Raw genomic sequence first — 5,904 nt, 5'->3', positions numbered from 1 at the left:
TTTCTCAAAAAATACCATTGTGCTGGCTTAATGTTTTACAAATGTATGCAATGTTGACAGATTAAAGTTGTGTTTTCTTTGGCAGCTTTGATCTAACAAAACACTGAACTTTGGGCTTAATAACAGTACAAACGATACAGTACTAGACATGCATTCCTCTATGTTTGCAACATGTTTTTTTCTGCATTCACTGTAGTTTGGATTCTGAGAGCCGCACAGTGACGAAACGCGGCTGTTTGAGATCTTGCTGTGCTTATTCCATTAATTCATGTATCATATCATACAAGGTATAAATAATTTAAATATAGGGGAGAGCGGGGTAAGTTGTCACATGGGTAAGTTGTCACACTCTTCATAACTCCAAAACTAGAGGCTCTATCTCAAAAATCAAATAGCCACTTTGTGTGACTTCTTCTTCTATAGTCAACTTCCTGTTCACATGTGGTCAAGATCGCTCTAATCTGAGGTTAGCACAATTTTCTTATTTTTTGTCTTAAAAAGTAAAAAATTTGCACTTTAGATTTTATGCAATACAACTTTGTTAAATATGAATGTTAATAATTATTATTTTGCACAACATAGAGGAGACACTAATGTGTCTTTTGATACTTTAGCTGACGTGCTATGTTGAGCGAACCTTGAGATTTAGCCAACATTAGCACACATGTCAGTTTGGGGCAAGTTGTCTCAATGACTTTGGGGCAAGTCGTCACATGTGACAACTTGCCCCGGTACAAATAAACACATAGAACATGCTCAAAAAAGGTTCAACATGTTAAGTCAGTTATGTTCAGAGGTTAAACATGTTAAATTAAGCGAGTTATTTGCGGTACTCCATTCAGTTATCATGGATTTATGTGCAAGCCAGAGAAAATTTGAGTTTAAAGTTCAAAGTAAAGTGGTCTTGCCACTTAATGTGTTTGGATTGAAATAATTGTTTTTCCAAATTCTCTAGGCATGATTGTTTATATTTCCAGTTCTGGTTTGAATTTAAAAACTAAAATCAATAATCACAATTAAGTAGTTGTGTTCTTATTTTTAGATAATCTAGTGTGACAACTTACCCGCCGATGGGGCAAATTGTCACAATTGCTCATTCTCTATTCAACAGTCTACAACTCCATAATGAGATATGCAAATGCAAATGTGAGATATGCATATGTGCCCAAGACTTCCTTCTTTCATTTGGTATGACATTTATACCATTGTGATGTATGGTGCTCAGTAAATGTTAGACAGTGTGAAAAGTGTGACAACTTACCCCGCTCTCCCCTACATATCAAATACTAGAACATGTGTATGATGTAGTATTTTAGTTGATTTACTCTTGCCAAGCTTTGATTTCTGAGACACACACACAGAGGAAACAGCAACGCAGCTATTTAATTTGTGCTCAATTCATTCAAAGAGTTTATGCTCATTCATTATTGTAGTGACCCTACAGGTTTGTGTATAATACTGTGCTTTCCCCTGGCTCTCCTGAAATCCAGCAAACACCATGTAACGAATCACAGAATTTATTAATTAGCTCAAATTATGGATGTGTAGTGATTTTTACTTTCGCCCATCCAAGGATGCGAAGTAAAGTAGGGATTGGTACTCACGTCACCACTGACGTTGTAATTTTTGGATCACACGTCACTTAAGGTGTGATTATGAGTACATCAGATGACCACTTTCCCCTTTTCCTAGTTCAGGGCACCAGTCAAGGTCTTTACCTTGGCAGTATGAGAACACTCTCAACAGGGGCTTTCATTCATTTAGAATTAATGTAAAGTGGTCAGCTGATTTATCTGAAAGATTGGTGAGATTGCTAACTTGTAGAGCCTCTTCTGTATTATCAGCACAAGGAAGACACAAGTGGAATAAAATACATTTTATTAACAAAAGATAAACAAGAATAACTAACACAACTACTAAATGAATACCATGAATGATAAAGGAATAAAGTGCCTAAGATACATAAAATACAAGTGATTAAGTTGGTGTGGCTATGGAAGAGTTACGTTATCTTATGGAAAGATAAACTGTTTCTCTGCAAATAATAAGGTGGAGAACCTTATTATGCACTAAACAAATAAACGAAAGATTATTTGTTATTAACTAACATCAGCTATATTACATCTAATGGGAATTAGGAAATTATATACTGATAATATACAACAATGCCAAGGTCTCTGGAAAAAGGTTTGGTTAAGTAATATTTACGTTCCACGTGGTTGAGTCCGATGACGGTGACGTCTTCCACTGGTTGTGCTGGGTGACAATGCAGTGGGGAGAGGAGCCAGAATCTGTTTCGACAGTCTTGAACATGAAGCTCTGCGGGATGCTGATCTCCGGAAGCACCAAAGGGTCCTAAAATCTGGAACACGCAGATGAGGCCCTGGTGTAGGTGCAGAAGGTCCTTAACAATCTGGAACACGCAGACGAAGGTACCTTGGAAGCAAGGTTTGCTCTCCTGAGCTTAACCTTGTTGCAAATGTCGTTACTGTCTCACTGGACGGAAACTCTGAGCATAGTGTTTGTTAATGCCTCTTTCCTCACAGGCTGAAACCACCACCAGAATACCTTTGGCAATATTCTAAACAAATAGAGACTAAACATGATGGAAAAAGATTGAACTGTCATTCAATTGTACATTAACAGCTGAATTTGTGTCAGATGTTGCACTACAAATAGCTGTCACTGAGAATACTTATTTCTGTGAATAAGTATGAAATGGATGTGTAGTTTGCATCAGTTCTAAGGTTTTCAAACATAGTTTTGAATGGCTTTGGATGGATCTTTGTGATCTCTCTTTGCTTCACCCATTGCTGCTGAGGTCTAGAGGAATTTTTATGGCGGTCTGTGGCTAACCTTAGGAAGTAGTCTCTAGATGGGTGAAGGGCAGAAACTGCATGTGGACCAATGAGAAGTCCTGTCCTTCCCAGGCTTGGTACAAGAGGTCTTCTTCTTGCCCTTTATGAGAGGTCTGGATGTTGTCCTTACATCTTTATCTGATGGCGTTGGACAGTTTGTTTGTGTTAGTCCACCAAGATCCAATCAAAATGTAGCAAACCTTTGTCCGCTGTTACGGACAGAGAGGGGCCCGGCTGTAAATCAGGCCCTGGAATGTGCTGTTCACTACAGGAGAGACGCTGCGACATTGCTCTTAACCTCTGCATACATTTTCGGTATTGCCATTTCACTGAGGTGCTTGCGCGTCGCCATTACGTAGTGTGGTTCCAAAACATTAATCAGATTTTGAAAGCCCTCGTTTTCAACTATGCTGTAGGGGCGTAAATCCTTGCAAATCAGCATTGCTATTGCGTCTGTTATTTTCTTAGCACGAGGTGAATCTGACGGTAGTTTAAAATTAACTGGATTAAGAGTTGTGTTTCTAATAATGGATTACCCTGGATTTGGATCCCTAACCTAATATTCAAACACTGTGGTGATCTTAAATTCTTACTATCTTGTAATATTAAGTGCAGCAAATTACCTATCAAACTCTTGAATTTCCACAAACAAGCTCTAGAATCCTGGAAGATTGCTTTCACACATAATCTTTCCCCACACACGTGTATTATGTGGAGTAATGAAAATGTAACAAATCCCTTTTTTTAAAGGAATGGGTGAGTCAAAATATATTTGTTTCTGATTTGTTTAGTGCTCAAGGAGTCCTTCTCTCTTTTTCTGATTTTGTGTCTTTGAAAAGTGCTACAATTTCATTAAGAGACTTTAATAAGGTGATTAAAAGTATTCCTGGCAGTTTAAAAACTTTGATTAAAGATTTGTTTAAACAATCATTTTCCTTCACTTGCAATCAATGGTGTTCATGTATTAGATTAAAAAAATGCAATAACTTCTTTATTAGAAATGATTTTTCTTCAACTCCCAGAACCTTCCCTGAAGCACAATCTAGAGTATCTGTTATCTAAACTCTGATTTAAATTGATTAAAAGCAAAATTAAAGAACTCCGTTTTAAAATTGCTCTTAGGTATTACCCTTGTAATTTATTTTTGAGCAGGTTTTCTGAGAATGTGTCTTCTTTATGTTCCTTTTGTAACACTGAAGAAGTTCTACATTTGTATTATCAGTGCCCATTCTCAAAGTCCTTTTGGTCAGAAGTTACCATGTTAGTTTTCTTCTGCTGTAACAAATTGGTACAAATGACTGAATCTATCATTTTCTTGTCTGATTTTCATTCTAAGGATCTTATACTTGATTGCACTGTTTTACTACTTTGTGTTCTGGGTAAATTTCATCTTTACAAAGCCAGAATTATCCACTTTAAACCCAATTTTAGTTTTTACTTTAAGAAAATGTCAAAACATTTCAAATCAAACGTGTCAGAAATGTGAATCTGTTGTGAAGAACCTTTAAATTTATAATTTTATTTACATTGATGAAATGTAATACTGTGTTGATTTAATTATTATAATCTTTTGTGATGTCCGTATGTCCCCTATTTTATTGTATTTTTTTCTCTCTCATTGTTGTTTTTAGATGGACACATGAATTAACTCATGTACAACCTTTTTAACATGTTTCTTTTTATTTTAATACAAAGATTATCTGGTAAAACAGTTAGATTTCTATGCACTTCTGTGATTTTAGACAATGCTGTGTGTGAACAGGACTTTTATTTTGGAGTGACGACATGACGTCATAAGACTGCGCCGAACTCCTGCATCTGTTGTGATTCTGCTGAAGAAAGGTTTGTTTTAAGAATTTAACCTGTTTTAATCGATAGAAACAGTTCAATGAATTACATATGTGGTTTTTTTTAACAAACGATGTGAAATTAGTTAATTTACTATTTAATGTATTTATTTATCTAAGTGTAGTGAAGGATATTTGTGTGAGTAAAGCTCATCCACTGATGAGAAACAGTAAACATGTGTCTCATTTCTCTCTCTGTGGGGCGGTTTCCCGGACAGAGATTAAGCCTAGTCCTAGAATAAAATGGCCCTTTAAACCAGATAAACAGAAATCTGCTTTCTCTGACATGGTTTAAAATAGTCCTAGACTTAGTCTAGTCCAGAGTTTAATAAACTGATTTCCTGGAGGAAGACTAGAGCCACTCTGCTGTTACATAAAACACTTAAGACTAGTCTTAAAAGTTAAGACACTAATGTTTATCTTGAAGAGTGGTCCTAATTTTTTAAAGTCCGTTACATAAAAAGGTAGATTGGTGTAATTTGAACTGGAAAAATAACATTGATTACCCCTTGGTTAACTGCAAGATGGTCAAACTAGTTCTTAAGACAGAGTCTTAATATAGTGACTAAGTTTATGCAACTGGCCCCTGCAGCAGGACTAAATTGAGGCTTAAATTAAACCTACCAGGAGGAGGTTTAACTTCAGATTATTATTGTGTTTCAAAGATGACTCATGTATTTCTTGAGATATATATCAATATTGATATACACTGTGTGTGTGTAATATATATATATATATATATATATATAAAAATACTTTTATGCTGAATTTTTATATTTTGATTTAACACCATTGTTTCTGGTTCAAATGTGATTGCTTCATGTTAAATTGACTTGAAATGGTTACTAGAACTCACTTGATGTTTTCATTTTGAAATAACATGTTTTAGTCAAGTAACCCAATCAAACAAGACTTTCACTCCCCATCATGCTTTGCACCGGGCTGAATTGGGAGAGTAAATGTTGAAAAAGTGTTATTTTATGGAGAGACTTCTTACTGTTTAATATTCTATTAAGTAAAAGTTTTTGTTATGTTAGTGTTTTTTGGAGATTAGCCTACTGTTGGTGAAGTGTTGAGCTTGTGTTTGGGTTGAGGACCTGCTAACAAGAATTGTCTTTTTTATATATAATGAAGCAACAACTATGATAGTGCTTTAGATCAAACCAGTATCATTTCTAGTCTGCCAACACTGATTATCA

General features: G+C 35.5%; 1 protein-coding gene across 2 annotated transcripts in view; it reads left to right on the top strand.

Moving 5' to 3' along the window:
• LOC127508857 (gastrula zinc finger protein XlCGF8.2DB-like) overlaps positions 1–5,904 on the top strand; it is a 158,727-nt gene that overhangs the window by 139,943 nt on the left and 12,880 nt on the right. The window contains exon 1 of one of the 2 annotated variants that reach the window (XM_051887318.1): positions 4,491–4,700. The exons of the other annotated variant lie outside the window; for it this stretch is intronic. The gene's annotated coding sequence lies outside the window, so the exon portion shown is untranslated. Of the gene's footprint in view, positions 1–4,490; positions 4,701–5,904 lie in introns of those variants that run through there. 2 annotated transcript variants of the gene reach the window in all.

This window comes from Ctenopharyngodon idella, chromosome 3, assembly GCF_019924925.1.
Source record: "Ctenopharyngodon idella isolate HZGC_01 chromosome 3, HZGC01, whole genome shotgun sequence".
In the NCBI taxonomy this organism is placed as follows: Eukaryota; Metazoa; Chordata; class Actinopteri; order Cypriniformes; family Xenocyprididae; genus Ctenopharyngodon; species Ctenopharyngodon idella.
The sequence above is the reverse complement of the archived record's forward strand: the minus strand, read 5'-3'. Positions and strand labels throughout refer to the sequence as shown.